The sequence below is a fragment of the Rutilus rutilus genome (genome assembly GCF_951802725.1).
Source record: "Rutilus rutilus genome assembly, chromosome: 16".
Taxonomy (NCBI): Eukaryota; Metazoa; Chordata; class Actinopteri; order Cypriniformes; family Leuciscidae; genus Rutilus; species Rutilus rutilus.
Genome location: NC_140224.1, coordinates 1,138,225 through 1,154,166, shown reverse-complemented (window position 1 = coordinate 1,154,166; position 15,942 = coordinate 1,138,225). Strand labels below are relative to the sequence as shown.

At 40.9% G+C, this 15,942-nt stretch overlaps 1 long non-coding RNA gene across 1 annotated transcript in view; it reads right to left on the bottom strand.

Annotated features, from left to right (window-relative positions):
• Positions 1–1,458: 1,458 nt before the first annotated feature.
• Positions 1,459–15,942, bottom strand: part of LOC311306501 — an 18,583-nt gene continuing 4,099 nt past the window's right edge. Inside the window, exon 2 of the long non-coding RNA XR_014630169.1 lies at positions 1,459–2,031. This is a non-coding gene — a long non-coding RNA (uncharacterized lncRNA). The remainder of the gene's footprint in view (positions 2,032–15,942) is intronic.

Genomic DNA, 15,942 nt, shown 5'->3' with positions numbered 1-15,942 from the left:
TCCTAATCCCAGTCATCCAGTGACGTATATAGGAGGAATACTGGGAAACTTTCCCTCATTCATCTCAGTGCCAAAAGTGTCCCAATCAACCTGAGTCCCCGTTCACTATTATCAGCCCTACAGGCCGTCAGAGGAAGCACCAGCACTGCGGTCCTGCAGAGGGCAGTAAAGTCACACACACACACACACACACACACACACTGATGAATCAATGACACACAACCACTCAACAACATGTGCTTGATGAGGCGGACTGTAACTCACTGCGTCAGGCTTTCATAAGGCATATCAATAATGCATGCAATACATGTCCATTATATAATTTAACTGTGTTATTGCCATACATAAGGGGCATTTAAAACACAAAAAACAAGGTTTATTGTATTATGATTTAATAGACAGTCAACTGCAACTTATATTCAAGTATTGTTGGAATGAGAAAATTGTTCATGTCTAAAGTAAAACAAATGATCTACATATTTATATTATGACTTTATATTTTTGCCAACTATTTTTATTTTTCAAACTGATTTACTGTTTAAATTGATCTGAGAAGCCTTATATAGTCCATTTAATGGCGGGTGATGATAATAACTTCCCCCATGTGAGACTGCATACAGTGCTAGTATTTCTAGAAACAGTATTTCTTGTTCTGAGAAATAACGGTGCAAATATCCAAAATGCTTTTTTCCAAAAGACTTTAATGTATGTGCCTAAATAGAAATTACATTTCAAACATAAATCCAAAGTAGGAAATATTCACTGGAGTAAAACGTGACAACTTGCCCCCCCCCCCCCCCCCCCTACACAACACTGTAAAAAATTATGTTTATATGATGAATTTAATTAAATTTTAAGCAAAGTTATACAAGATTCAAGAACATTTTTTTAAATTAAAATATTTCAGTTTAATGTCATTTAAGTTGAAAGAAATTAAACATCCAAGTTGATTGTACTTGAAAATTTAAGGCAGCAACTTTTTTTTTTTTTTTAACAGTGAACTAACAAAAATATGTTTTAATGACGTTTTTTTAACATTCCTATTAAATATGAAACATTATTTCTGAATGTCCAGTTAAAAAAAATTAAAAATAATAATTCTTGGTTATGTGCACCATTGTATCATTCTTCAAACATTAATGAAATGTTACTTTAGAATCTTTTCTGAAAGTTCTGAAACAAGTAACATTTAAAAAACGTTAAACAAACGGCCAACTAAAGTAACGTTCCCATGAAGTTTGAAGAATGATCAAATGTTCCCTTATCGTTCGCATAACCAAGAAAAAACATTTTGAAGTGAAGATTTTAGTGAAATGTTCTTTGTGTTACGATTTCCTGACTGATCTAGGGGAGGAAAGCAACAGCAAAAATGTATGGTGGTGAAATGAATGTGCAACAGCATGAAGCCCCCCGTCTCCAGACCCAGAGTCGTTTCACAATAACCACATAATTATCTCATGAAAGAAAAATAGTTTTTATTTACAAATTAGGCAAAAGAAAAAAAAGAGGGGTATCAGATTCAGAAGGGGGTATTGCTAAAACAACAAACATAATCAATCTAACTCCTTATTAACCAAACTACCTAAACTAAAAGAAAAGAAAACAAGAGTACAGCCAAGTAAGCTAACTCCCTTACTCACATAAAAAAGTCACATTCAAAATAAATGGCACCCTCCTCCCTACTAACCCCACACATAAAGAAATAAATGATTAACTAGCAAATTTCATATAAACTAAGAGAAAAACAGATTAATTAACCATACAATAAATAATCATTAAAGTTAACTCACTTCTGCATTTTAAGTCTCAATCATAGTGTGATCAAAAAGAGAGTAATGAGAGAAAACTACTTCAATAAGTAGAACCCAACATGAGGTAGAGACACACTATCAGCTGCTGGCTTCACCAGAGCATCAGGTCTGGGGTTGAAGACGAGACCTCAAAGCTGCTGCACACAGTCAAGCACCACCGGCTCTGATGATGCTCTCCTTCCCCTCCCAGCATCACTGCATCAGGTGGAAACCATTTCTCCTGAAGAGAGACAGAGAGAGAAACACACACAAACACAACCTTACGGCTCTGGACGTAACATTTGCATATATTTTTATTAATTGATTTCATGTGGTTTCTGGAGTGAAAGTATTACAAATGATGATGATGAGCGTTTCAGTGTGTGTTTCTGTGTTTCAGTGTGTGTTTCTGTGTGTGTTTCTGTGTTTCAGTATGTGTTTCTGTGTGTGTTTCTGTGTTTCTATGTGTGTTTCTGTGTTTCAGTGTGTGTTTCTGTGTGTGTTTCTGTGTTTTGGTGTGTGTTTCTGTGTGTGTTTCTGTGTTTCAGTGTGTGTTTCTGTGTTTCTGTGTGTGTTTCTGTGTTTCAGTGTGTGTTTCTGTGTGTGTTTCTGTGTGTGTTTCTGTGTGTGTTTCTGTGTTTCAGTGTGTGTTTCTGTGTGTGTTTCTGTGTTTTGGTGTGTGTTTCTGTGTGTGTTTCTGTGTTTTGGTGTGTGTTTCTGTGTGTGTTTCTGTGTTTCAGTGTGTGTTTCTGTGTGTGTTTCTGTGTTTCTGTGTGTGTTTCTGTGTTTCAGTGTGTGTTTCTGTGTGTGTTTCTGTGTGTGTTTCTGTGTGTGTTTCTGTGTTTCAGTGTGTGTTTCTGTGTGTGTTTCTGTGTTTTGGTGTGTGTTTCTGTGTGTGTTTCTGTGTTTTGGTGTGTGTTTCTGTGTGTGTTTCTGTGTTTCAGTGTGTGTTTCTGTGTGTGTTTCTGTGTTTCAGTGTGTGTTTCTGTGTGTGTTTCTGTGTTTCAGTGTGTGTTTCTGTGTTTCAGTGTGTGTTTCTGTGTGTGTTTCTGTGTTTCAGTGTGTGTTTCAGTGTGTGTTTCTGTGTTTCAGTGTGTGTTTCTGTGTGTGTTTCTGTGTTTTGGTGTGTGTTTCTGTGTGTGTTTCTGTGTTTCAGTGTGTGTTTCTGTGTTTCAGTGTGTGTTTCTGTGTGTGTTTCTGTGTTTCAGTGTGTGTTTCAGTGTGTGTTTCTGTGTTTCAGTGTGTGTTTCTGTGTGTGTTTCTGTGTTTTGGTGTGTGTTTCTGTGTGTGTTTCTGTGTTTCAGTGTGTGTTTCAGTGTGTGTTTCTGTGTGTGTTTCTGTGTTTCAGCGTGTGTTTCTGTGTTTCAGTGTGTGTTTCTGTGTGTGTTTCTGTGTTTCAGTGTGTGTTTCTGTGTGTGTTTCTGTGTTTCAGTGTGTGTTTCTGTGTGTGTTTCTGTGTTTCAGTGTGTGTTTCTGTGTGTGTTTCTGTGTTTTGGTGTGTGTTTCTGTGTTTCAGTGTGTGTTTCTGTGTGTGTTTCTCTGTGTGTTTCTGTGTTTCAGCGTGTGTTTCTGTGTTTCAGTGTGTGTTTCTGTGTGTGTTTCTCTGTGTGTTTCTGTGTTTCAGCGTGTGTTTCTGTGTTTCAGTGTGTGTTTCTGTGTGTATTTCTGTGTGTGTTTCTGTGTTTTGGTGTGTGTTTCTGTGTGTGTTTCTGTGTTTCAGTGTGTGTTTCTGTGTTTCAGTGTGTGTTTCTCAGTGTGTGTTTCTGTGTGTGTTTCTGTGTTTCAGTGTGTGTTTCTGTGTTTCAGTGTGTGTTTCTGTGTGTGTTTCTGTGTTTCAGTGTGTGTTTCTGTGTGTGTTTCTGTGTTTCAGTGTGTGTTTCTGTGTTTCAGTGTGTGTTTCTGTGTGTGTTTCTGTGTTTCAGTATGTGTTTCTGTGTGTGTTTCTGTGTTTCTGTGTGTGTTTCTGTGTTTCAGTGTGTGTTTCTGTGTGTGTTTCTGTGTTTTGGTGTGTGTTTCTGTGTGTGTTTCTGTGTTTCAGTGTGTGTTTCTGTGTGTGTTTCTGTGTGTGTTTCTGTGTTTCAGTGTGTGTTTCTGTGTGTGTTTCTGTGTGTGTTTCTGTGTGTGTTTCTGTGTTTCAGTGTGTGTTTCTGTGTGTGTTTCTGTGTTTTGGTGTGTGTTTCTGTGTGTGTTTCTGTGTTTTGGTGTGTGTTTCTGTGTGTGTTTCTGTGTTTCAGTGTGTGTTTCTGTGTGTGTTTCTGTGTTTCTGTGTGTGTTTCTGTGTTTCAGTGTGTGTTTCTGTGTGTGTTTCTGTGTGTGTTTCTGTGTGTGTTTCTGTGTTTCAGTGTGTGTTTCTGTGTGTGTTTCTGTGTTTTGGTGTGTGTTTCTGTGTGTGTTTCTGTGTTTTGGTGTGTGTTTCTGTGTGTGTTTCTGTGTTTCAGTGTGTGTTTCTGTGTGTGTTTCTGTGTTTTGGTGTGTGTTTCTGTGTGTGTTTCTGTGTTTCAGTGTGTGTTTCTGTGTGTGTTTCTGTGTTTCAGTGTGTGTTTCAGTGTGTGTTTCTGTGTTTCAGTGTGTGTTTCTGTGTGTGTTTCTGTGTTTTGGTGTGTGTTTCTGTGTGTGTTTCTGTGTTTCAGTGTGTGTTTCTGTGTTTCAGTGTGTGTTTCTGTGTGTGTTTCTGTGTTTCTATGTGTGTTTCTGTGTTTCAGTGTGTGTTTCTGTGTGTGTTTCTGTGTTTTGGTGTGTGTTTCTGTGTGTGTTTCTGTGTTTCAGTGTGTGTTTCTGTGTTTCTGTGTGTGTTTCTGTGTTTCAGTGTGTGTTTCTGTGTGTGTTTCTGTGTGTGTTTCTGTGTGTGTTTCTGTGTTTCAGTGTGTGTTTCTGTGTTTCAGTATGTGTTTCTGTGTGTGTTTCTGTGTTTCAGTGTGTGTTTCTGTGTTTCAGTATGTGTTTCTGTGTGTGTTTCTGTGTTTCAGTGTGTGTTTCTGTGTGTGTTTCTGTGTGTGTTTCTGTGTGTGTTTCTGTGTTTCTGTGTGTGTTTCTGTGTTTCAGTATGTGTTTCTGTGTGTGTTTCTGTGTTTCTATGTGTGTTTCTGTGTTTCAGTGTGTGTTTCTGTGTGTGTTTCTGTGTTTTGGTGTGTGTTTCTGTGTGTGTTTCTGTGTTTCAGTGTGTGTTTCTGTGTTTCTGTGTGTGTTTCTGTGTTTCAGTGTGTGTTTCTGTGTGTGTTTCTGTGTGTGTTTCTGTGTGTGTTTCTGTGTTTCAGTGTGTGTTTCTGTGTGTGTTTCTGTGTTTTGGTGTGTGTTTCTGTGTGTGTTTCTGTGTTTTGGTGTGTGTTTCTGTGTGTGTTTCTGTGTTTCAGTGTGTGTTTCTGTGTGTGTTTCTGTGTTTCTGTGTGTGTTTCTGTGTTTCAGTGTGTGTTTCTGTGTGTGTTTCTGTGTGTGTTTCTGTGTGTGTTTCTGTGTTTCAGTGTGTGTTTCTGTGTGTGTTTCTGTGTTTCTATGTGTGTTTCTGTGTTTCAGTGTGTGTTTCTGTGTGTGTTTCTGTGTTTTGGTGTGTGTTTCTGTGTGTGTTTCTGTGTTTCAGTGTGTGTTTCTGTGTTTCTGTGTGTGTTTCTGTGTTTCAGTGTGTGTTTCTGTGTGTGTTTCTGTGTGTGTTTCTGTGTGTGTTTCTGTGTTTCAGTGTGTGTTTCTGTGTTTCAGTATGTGTTTCTGTGTGTGTTTCTGTGTTTCAGTGTGTGTTTCTGTGTTTCAGTATGTGTTTCTGTGTGTGTTTCTGTGTTTCAGTGTGTGTTTCTGTGTGTGTTTCTGTGTGTGTTTCTGTGTGTGTTTCTGTGTTTCTGTGTGTGTTTCTGTGTTTCAGTATGTGTTTCTGTGTGTGTTTCTGTGTTTCTATGTGTGTTTCTGTGTTTCAGTGTGTGTTTCTGTGTGTGTTTCTGTGTTTTGGTGTGTGTTTCTGTGTGTGTTTCTGTGTTTCAGTGTGTGTTTCTGTGTTTCTGTGTGTGTTTCTGTGTTTCAGTGTGTGTTTCTGTGTGTGTTTCTGTGTGTGTTTCTGTGTGTGTTTCTGTGTTTCAGTGTGTGTTTCTGTGTGTGTTTCTGTGTTTTGGTGTGTGTTTCTGTGTGTGTTTCTGTGTTTTGGTGTGTGTTTCTGTGTGTGTTTCTGTGTTTCAGTGTGTGTTTCTGTGTGTGTTTCTGTGTTTCTGTGTGTGTTTCTGTGTTTCAGTGTGTGTTTCTGTGTGTGTTTCTGTGTGTGTTTCTGTGTGTGTTTCTGTGTTTCAGTGTGTGTTTCTGTGTGTGTTTCTGTGTTTTGGTGTGTGTTTCTGTGTGTGTTTCTGTGTTTTGGTGTGTGTTTCAGTGTGTGTTTCTGTGTTTCAGTGTGTGTTTCTGTGTGTGTTTCTGTGTTTCAGTGTGTGTTTCTGTGTGTGTTTCTGTGTTTCAGTGTGTGTTTCTGTGTTTCAGTGTGTGTTTCTGTGTGTGTTTCTGTGTTTCAGTGTGTGTTTCAGTGTGTGTTTCTGTGTTTCAGTGTGTGTTTCTGTGTGTGTTTCTGTGTTTTGGTGTGTGTTTCTGTGTGTGTTTCTGTGTTTCAGTGTGTGTTTCTGTGTTTCAGTGTGTGTTTCTGTGTGTGTTTCTGTGTTTCAGTGTGTGTTTCAGTGTGTGTTTCTGTGTTTCAGTGTGTGTTTCTGTGTGTGTTTCTGTGTTTTGGTGTGTGTTTCTGTGTGTGTTTCTGTGTTTCAGTGTGTGTTTCAGTGTGTGTTTCTGTGTGTGTTTCTGTGTTTCAGCGTGTGTTTCTGTGTTTCAGTGTGTGTTTCTGTGTGTGTTTCTGTGTTTCAGTGTGTGTTTCTGTGTGTGTTTCTGTGTTTCAGTGTGTGTTTCTGTGTGTGTTTCTGTGTTTCAGTGTGTGTTTCTGTGTGTGTTTCTGTGTTTTGGTGTGTGTTTCTGTGTTTCAGTGTGTGTTTCTGTGTGTGTTTCTCTGTGTGTTTCTGTGTTTCAGCGTGTGTTTCTGTGTTTCAGTGTGTGTTTCTGTGTGTGTTTCTCTGTGTGTTTCTGTGTTTCAGCGTGTGTTTCTGTGTTTCAGTGTGTGTTTCTGTGTGTATTTCTGTGTGTGTTTCTGTGTTTTGGTGTGTGTTTCTGTGTGTGTTTCTGTGTTTCAGTGTGTATTTCTGTGTGTGTTTCTGTGTTTCAGTGTGTGTTTCTCAGTGTGTGTTTCTGTGTGTGTTTCTGTGTTTCAGTGTGTGTTTCTGTGTTTCAGTGTGTGTTTCTGTGTGTGTTTCTGTGTTTCAGTGTGTGTTTCTGTGTGTGTTTCTGTGTTTCAGTGTGTGTTTCTGTGTTTCAGTGTGTGTTTCTGTGTGTGTTTCTGTGTTTCAGTATGTGTTTCTGTGTGTGTTTCTGTGTTTCTGTGTGTGTTTCTGTGTTTCAGTGTGTGTTTCTGTGTGTGTTTCTGTGTTTTGGTGTGTGTTTCTGTGTGTGTTTCTGTGTTTCAGTGTGTGTTTCTGTGTGTGTTTCTGTGTGTGTTTCTGTGTTTCAGTGTGTGTTTCTGTGTGTGTTTCTGTGTGTGTTTCTGTGTGTGTTTCTGTGTTTCAGTGTGTGTTTCTGTGTGTGTTTCTGTGTTTTGGTGTGTGTTTCTGTGTGTGTTTCTGTGTTTTGGTGTGTGTTTCTGTGTGTGTTTCTGTGTTTCAGTGTGTGTTTCTGTGTGTGTTTCTGTGTTTCTGTGTGTGTTTCTGTGTTTCAGTGTGTGTTTCTGTGTGTGTTTCTGTGTGTGTTTCTGTGTGTGTTTCTGTGTTTCAGTGTGTGTTTCTGTGTGTGTTTCTGTGTTTTGGTGTGTGTTTCTGTGTGTGTTTCTGTGTTTTGGTGTGTGTTTCTGTGTGTGTTTCTGTGTTTCAGTGTGTGTTTCTGTGTGTGTTTCTGTGTTTTGGTGTGTGTTTCTGTGTGTGTTTCTGTGTTTCAGTGTGTGTTTCTGTGTGTGTTTCTGTGTTTCAGTGTGTGTTTCAGTGTGTGTTTCTGTGTTTCAGTGTGTGTTTCTGTGTGTGTTTCTGTGTTTTGGTGTGTGTTTCTGTGTGTGTTTCTGTGTTTCAGTGTGTGTTTCTGTGTTTCAGTGTGTGTTTCTGTGTGTGTTTCTGTGTTTCAGTGTGTGTTTCAGTGTGTGTTTCTGTGTTTCAGTGTGTGTTTCTGTGTGTGTTTCTGTGTTTTGGTGTGTGTTTCTGTGTGTGTTTCTGTGTTTCAGTGTGTGTTTCAGTGTGTGTTTCTGTGTGTGTTTCTGTGTTTCAGCGTGTGTTTCTGTGTTTCAGTGTGTGTTTCTGTGTATGTTTCTGTGTTTCAGTGTGTGTTTCTGTGTGTGTTTCTGTGTTTTGGTGTGTGTTTCTGTGTTTCAGTGTGTGTTTCTGTGTGTGTTTCTGTGTGTTTCTGTGTTTCAGCGTGTGTTTCTGTGTTTCAGTGTGTGTTTCTGTGTGTATTTCTGTGTGTGTTTCTGTGTTTTGGTGTGTGTTTCTGTGTGTGTTTCTGTGTTTCAGTGTGTATTTCTGTGTGTGTTTCTGTGTTTCAGTGTGTGTTTCTCAGTGTGTGTTTCTGTGTGTGTTTCTGTGTTTCAGTGTGTGTTTCTGTGTTTCAGTGTGTGTTTCTGTGTGTGTTTCTGTGTTTCAGTGTGTGTTTCTGTGTGTGTTTCTGTGTTTCAGTGTGTGTTTCTGTGTTTCAGTGTGTGTTTCTGTGTGTGTTTCTGTGTGTGTTTCTGTGTTTCAGTGTGTGTTTCTGTGTTTCAGTGTGTGTTTCTGTGTGTGTTTCAGTGTGTGTTTCTGTGTGTGTTTCAGTGTGTGTTTCAGTGTGTGTGTGAATCGACACTTTGGGGAACGCCTTCAGCGTGACGCGTCTGAAGCCTGTATGGAACTAGTCCAATCTCGATTGGTGTTGCGTCATTATGTCACTCGTGACGTCGCATGTGACGTTTTTTTTGTTTGTTTGTTTTATTAGGATCCCCATTAGCTTCAGCATAAGCTAAAAGCTATTCTTCCTGGGGTCCTAATATGGACGGTGATGCGGAAGCTATAAAAGGACGCCGGATCACAACAGCGTCAGCTTTCTGGTCTTCAGCAAGCGTTCTGTGTGACTGTTTGTCTTATTTGGTGTTGTCTGTCAAATGTCCTGCAATCCCGGTCGCAGCCTTCACGCAGTCTTCTCTGATCTCCACACCGGGGTGTCGAGTAAACCGTTCTCATCTCGATTATTCAGCCCTCATGTTCATTTTTATTCATCTATTGGGGGCTCGAAGGAGATTGGTTATGGGGTGATGCCGTGGGTGGAAGAAACTCTTGCATCATATTTTTCATATTTTGCGCACAGTGGAAAAAGGGTACAGAATTTAGTTTGAGTCCACCCAAATTCAGCGGGGTGGTTCACACGCTTGTCAGCCCCGAGCAGGGTCGGGTCAGGGAACAAGAAGTTCAGTCCCTCTTAGCAAAGGAAGCCTTAGAACAGGTTCCTCTTTAGGAAAGGGAATCCGGGTTCTACAGCCGGTACTTCATAGTTCCCGTAAAGGATGGGGGGTTACGCCCTATAATAGATCTCAGGGTGTTGAATCGGTTTCTGAGGAGGTTCAGATTCAAAATACTAACCATACCTATTATCGGGAGTCAGATCAGGTCCGAGGACTGGTTTGTCACGATAGATCTATAAGACGCGTAATTCCTCATATCCATCCTTCCCCATCACAGGAAGTTTCTGAGGTTCGCTTTTGTGGAAAAGCGTATCAATACTGAATTCTTCCATTCGGCCTGGCATTGTCACCTCGCACCTTCACGAAATGCATGGATGCTGCTCTAGATCCACTGAGATTTCAGGGCATTCGTATTCCCGACGACTGGCTCATTCTGGCACAGTCAGAGGAGATGGCGGTTCAACATCGAGATGTTGTTCTGAGCCATCTGAGGTGCTTGGGGTTGAGACTCTTGAGACACTAATTCCGCTTCAGAGAATAACATTCCTGGGGGTAGTGTGGGATTCAGTTACGATGCGGGCACAGTTGTCTCCTGCTCGTATAAACACCTTCTTGGCCCTGTGTTGGGAGCACCGTGTCAGAGAAAAATATTGACCACGGATACATCCCTCACAGGCTGGGCGGCGGTCATGGAGGGCCACTACACCAGAGGTCCATGGAAGGACCACAATCTCTCGTGGCACATCAATTGCCTGGAGATGCTGGTAGTATTTCTGGCTCTCAGACATCTCCTTCCAGACCTCAGAGGCCATCATGTTCTAGTACGAACAGACAATACGTCGGTGGTCTCATATATAAATCGACAAGGGGGCCTGAGATCGTGCCCTCTATGCAGACTGGCGCACCAGGTCCTTCTGTGCTCCCAGGACAAACTACTCTCAATCAGAGCAATGTTTATTCCTGGGGACAAAAATGTGGGGGCAGACATCCTGTCGAGGCAGGGGCTGAGGCCCGGGGAATGGAGACTCCACCCCAAGTTGGTGGAGTTGATATGGAGGAAGTTCAGTCAGACGGAAGTGGATCTGTTTCCCTCTAATGTGAACTCCCACTGTCCGCTCCGCTTTTCCCTCACACATCCAGCTCCTCTGGGACTGGATGCCATGGTGCAGGCATGGCTGAGGCTATGTCTGTACGCATTTCCCCCGATCGCTCTGCTCCCAGGGGTTCTAGAGAGGGTCCGGCGGTACGGGATCAGCTTGCTCCTAGTAGCCCCGTACTGGCTGGCCCGAGTATGGTTTTCGGACATCATGGCTCTTCTAGCAGGCCCTCTGTGGCAAATCCCGATCAGGAAGGACCTTTCTTTCCACAATATTTCACCCTTCGGCTGGAGCTGTGGAAGCTGTGGGTCTGGCCCCTGAGGGGGACCAACTCGTAAATGCTGGTCTCTCAGCTGAGGTTGTTGAGACCATCTTAAACTCTAGAGCCCCGTCCACGAGGAAACTGTATGCATTGAAATGGAATTTATTCAACGTATGGTGCAGAGAACATCGGTTGGGCCCAGTTTACTGCCCAGTGGCTTCAGTACTGGAGTTCCTCCAGAGTCGCTTCTCTGACGGGCTCTCCCCATCCACGCCTAAGGTCTATGTGGTGGCCGTAGCTGCCTTCCACACGCCTCTAGGGGTGGGCACCCTGGGGAGACACCCACTTATTCATTCGATTCACATGACGTCACTGTAGCTTTGCGCCGCCATCTTTGCGACCGACGGTCTCAGTAATGCCTGCAATATGTTGTGCAGTTGGCTGCAAAAACAGCTGAAAGAGGAACACTGAACTGGTATTTTATTCTATACCAAAAGAAGAGAGAAGAGAGAATCATTTATTTAAAAGACTTGAAGTCTCATGTTGGTTTGTGGTTAATTATATTTCCATTATACTCTCAGTGGCCAACATTATACAGACAGATATCGACAGATAATGTTTTGTCTTCATTTTATTGTTGGATCTGTTTAAATGCACTTTATCATGGTAAGTTAGTAAGATTTGGGGTTGTTTTGTTTTTGAACTGTCTGTCTGCCTGTTATTTATACCTACCTAAATCTAATAAATATTTTTCTGAAGTTCATAAAGATATTGTCTTCGTCACATGCGCTTTAGATGTTATTTTGTGTAAGTTACGTTAACGTTATCTCTGCAGACGATGCATAATCTCAGCCTTGAAATGCATACTTTAGGACTAACGTTAACGTTAGTTCTTCCAAAAATGATCATTCTTACGTCATTTACTCACCTTCATGTTCAAATCCTTAAGTTTACTTTCCGTGGAAGACAAAGGGACATTTTTGAATATGTAAGTTAGCCTAATGGAGACTCTTCTTGTCGATGTAATGAAAGTGAATGAGTAACGTTAGCCTACTGGGGGCTGTCACGCAAAAAAATAAAAAAAATAAATAAAAGACAAAAAAAATTCACAAAAGTATCATAAAAGTGATCTAATACGACTCGTCCGTTATATTAATATCGTTATTTATTCATATGATAGCTTTATGTGACGAACAAACTGCAATTTGAGTAGTTATATTATAATCATGAGCTTACCTCTTGATAGCTTTTAATCGCAGCCGAATCATTCAAAAAGATTCGACTCGAAAGATTCTTTCATTTCGATATTTGTGTGTATTAAACCTTCTTCTCTGTAATTGAACATCTGTTCTTTCGGACAGATATGACAGTCTTTTATGATATTCGGTTGATGTCTTTGGCTGTGCTGATGGACGGATTAGATAGATTCATTCATGCCAGCCGAACAGCTGCAGATTCATAGATTCATTCATGACATCGCCTCGACTCTCATGAACGCGCGCCATGAAGCTCTATATCATGAAAGGCCAAATGGGATAAGCCTGGGGCAGATAATAATGGACAAAAGAAAACTGGGGGTAACAAATAAGAATCGGAGCCTAAAATAGAATTTTTCTCCAGGTATCTCTGTCTCTCTCGCTCATTCAAATGGGCAGTTTGGGCGGCCATACCGGGCGAGTCGGTCGCAAATATGGCGGCGTTCTATTTATAGTGACGTAGGTGGCATCTATGAATAGTCTGTTTCCTTCCATAGGAGGATGAGGCCTGTTATCCAGTCCAGGACCTGGCAGTGGTTCTTGAGGGGTTATCCCTGGCACCCTTTGAACCCTTGGATGAGGTGTCTAAGAAATTTTTACCTTTAGGTAGCTTTCCTGCTTGCTATTACTTCCCTGAAAAGAGTCGGCGATCTGCAGGTGCTATCCGTTGCTCCCTCTTGCTTCGAGTTCACTCCTGGCAGAGCCATTCTCCACCCTAGACCCGGATATGTGCCTAAGGTGCCTACAAATGTGGCACGGTCTATAATCTTGCAGGCATTTCATCCTCCACCGCATGTGTCGGCTGATCAAGCTAAGCTACATCTATTAAGCCCTGTCCGAGCTCTGGAGGCCTAGGTCTTGGGCTGGAGGAAGTCGGACCAGCTGCTTGTGTGTTCTGGGTTACCTAAGAAGGGTTCCCCTGCCTCTAAACAAGCTATTAGCACAGTGAAGGCGTGTGTGAAACACAGTGTTTCTGTGTTTCAGTGTGTGTTTCTGTGTGTATTTCAGTGTGTGTTTCTGTGTGTATTTCTGTGTGTGTTTCTGTGTGTATTTCAGTGTGTGTTTCAGTGTGTATTTCTGTGTGTGTTTCTGTGTGTCAGTGTGTGTTTCTGTGTGTCAGTGTGTGTTTCTGTGTGTATTTCTGTGTGTGTTTCTGTGTGTATTTCAGTGTGTGTTTCAGTGTGTATTTCTGTGTGTGTTTCTGTGTGTCAGTGTGTGTTTCTGTGTGTCAGTGTGTGTTTCTGTGTGTATTTCAGTGTGTGTTTCTGTGTGTATTTCTGTGTGTGTTTCTGTGTGTATTTCAGTGTGTGTTTCTGTGTGTATTTCTGTGTGTGTTTCTGTGTGTATTTCAGTGTGTGTTTCAGTGTGTATTTCTGTGTGTGTTTCTGTGTGTATTTCAGTGTGTGTTTCTGTGTGTATTTCTGTGTGTGTTTCTGTGTGTATTTCAGTGTGTGTTTCAGTGTGTATTTCTGTGTGTGTTTCTGTGTGTCAGTGTGTGTTTCTGTGTGTCAGTGTGTGTTTCTGTGTGTATTTCTGTGTGTGTTTCTGTGTGTATTTCAGTGTGTGTTTCAGTGTGTATTTCTGTGTGTGTTTCTGTGTGTCAGTGTGTGTTTCTGTGTGTATTTCAGTGTGTGTTTCTGTGTGTATTTCAGTGTGTGTTTCTGTGTTTCTGTGTGTGTTTCTGTGTTTCTGTGTTTCTGTGTGTGTTTCTGTGTGTATTTCTGTGTGTGTTTCTGTGTTTCTGTGTGTGTTTCTGTGTTTCTGTGTGTGTTTCTGTGTGTGTTTCTGTGTGTATTTCTGTGTTTCTGTGTGTGTTACTGTGTTTCTGTGTGTGTTTCTGTGTTTCTGTGTGTGTTACTGTGTTTCTGTGTGTGTTTCTGTGTTTCTGTGTGTGTTACTGTGTTTCTGTGTGTGTTTCTGTGTGTGTTTCTGTGTTTCTGTGTGTGTTTCTGTGTTTCTGTGTGTGTTTCTGTGTGTGTTTCTGTGTGTATTTCTGTGTGTGTTTCTGTGTGTGTTTCTGTGTTTCTGTGTGTGTTACTGTGTGTGTTTCTGTGTGTGTTTCTGTGTGTATTTCTGTGTGTGTTTCTGTGTTTCTGTGTGTGTTTCTGTGTTTCTGTGTGTGTTTCTGTGTGTATTTCAGTGTGTGTTTCTGTGTGTATTTCTGTGTGTGTTTCTGTGTTTCTGTGTGTGTTTCTGTGTTTCTGTGTGTGTTTCTGTGTGTGTTTCTGTGTATATTTCTGTGTGTGTTTCTGTGTGTGTTTCTGTGTTTCTGTGTGTGTTACTGTGTGTGTTTCTGTGTGTTTCTGTGTGTATTTCTGTGTGTGTTTCTGTGTTTCTGTGTGTGTTTCTGTGTTTCTGTGTGTGTTTCTGTGTGTATTTCAGTGTGTGTTTCTGTGTGTATTTCTGTGTGTGTTTCTGTGTTTCAGTGTGTGTTTCTGTGTGTATTTCAGTGTGTGTTTCTGTGTGTATTTCTGTGTGTGTTTCTGTTTCAGTGTGTGTTTCTGTGTGTGTTTCTGTGTTTCAGTGTGTGTTTCTGTGTGTATTTCAGTGTGTGTTTCTGTGTGTATTTCTGTGTGTGTTTCTGTGTTTCAGTGTGTGTTTCTGTGTGTATTTCAGTGTGTGTTTCTGTTTGTATTTCTGTGTGTGTTTCTGTGTGTATTTCTGTGTGTTTCTGTGTTTCAGTGTGTGTTTCTGTGTGTATTTCAGTGTGTGTTTCAGTGTGTATTTCTGTGTGTGTTTCAGTGTGTATTTCTGTGTGTGTTTCTGTGTGTCAGTGTGTGTTTCTGTGTGTATTTCAGTGTGTGTTTCAGTGTGTATTTCTGTGTGTGTTTCTGTGTTTCTGTGTGTGTTTCTGTGTTTCTGTGTGTGTTTCTGTGTTTCAGTGTGTATTTCTGTGTGTGTTTCTGTGTGTGTTTCTGTGTTTCTGTGTTTCTGTGTGTTTCAGTGTGTGTTTCTGTGTGTATTTCTGTGTGTGTTTCTGTGTGTATTTCTGTGTGTATTTCTGTGTGTGTTTCTGTGTTTCTGTGTGTGTTTCTGTGTTTCAGTGTGTGTTTCAGTGTGTATTTCTGTGTGTGTTTCTGTGTGTGTTTCTGTGTGTATTTCTGTGTGTGTTTCTGTGTGTGTTTCTGTGTGTATTTCTGTGTGTGTTTCTGTGTTTCTGTGTGTGTTTCAGTGTGTATTTCTGTGTGTGTTTCTGTGTGTGTTTCTGTGTGTGTTACTGTGTGTGTTTCTGTGTGTGTTTCTGTGTGTATTTCTGTGTGTGTTTCTGTGTTTCTGTGTGTGTTTCTGTGTTTCAGTGTGTATTTCTGTGTGTGTTTCTGTGTGTGTTTCTGTGTTTCAGTGTGTGTTTCAGTGTGTATTTCTGTGTGTGTTTCTGTGTTTCAGTGTGTGTTTCTGTGTTTCAGTGTGTGTTTCAGTGTGTATTTCTGTGTGTGTTTCTGTGTGTATTTCTGTGTGTATTTCTGTGTGTGTTTCTGTGTTTCTGTGTTTCTGTGTGTGTTTCTGTGTTTCAGTGTGTATTTCAGTGTGTATTTCTGTGTGTGTTTCTGTGTTTCAGTGTGTGTTTCTGTGTTTCAGTGTGTGTTTCTGTGTTTCAGTGTGTGTTTCTGTGTGTATTTCTGTGTGTGTTTCTGTGTGTATTTCTGTGTGTATTTCTGTGTGTGTTTCTGTGTTTCTGTGTTTCTGTGTGTGTTTCTGTGTTTCAGTGTGTATTTCAGTGTGTATTTCTGTGTGTGTTTCTGTGTTTCAGTGTGTGTTTCAGTGTGTATTTCTGTGTGTGTTTCTGTGTTTCAGTGTGTGTTTCTGTGTTTCAGTGTGTGTTTCAGTGTGTATTTCTGTGTGTGTTTCTGTGTTTCAGTGTGTGTTTCTGTGTGTGTTTCAGTGTGTATTTCTGTGTGTGTTTCTGTGTTTCAGTGTGTGTTTCTGTGTGTATTTCAGTGTATTTCTGTGTGTTTCTGTATTTCAGTGTGTGTTTCTGTTTCAGTGTGTGTTTCAGTGTGTGTTTCTGTGTTTCAGTGTGTGTTTCAGTGTGTATTTCTGTGTGTGTTTCTGTGTTTCAGTGTGTGTTTCTGTGTGTGTTTCTGTGTGTGTTTCTGTGTGTATTTCAGTGTGTTTCAGTGTGTATTTC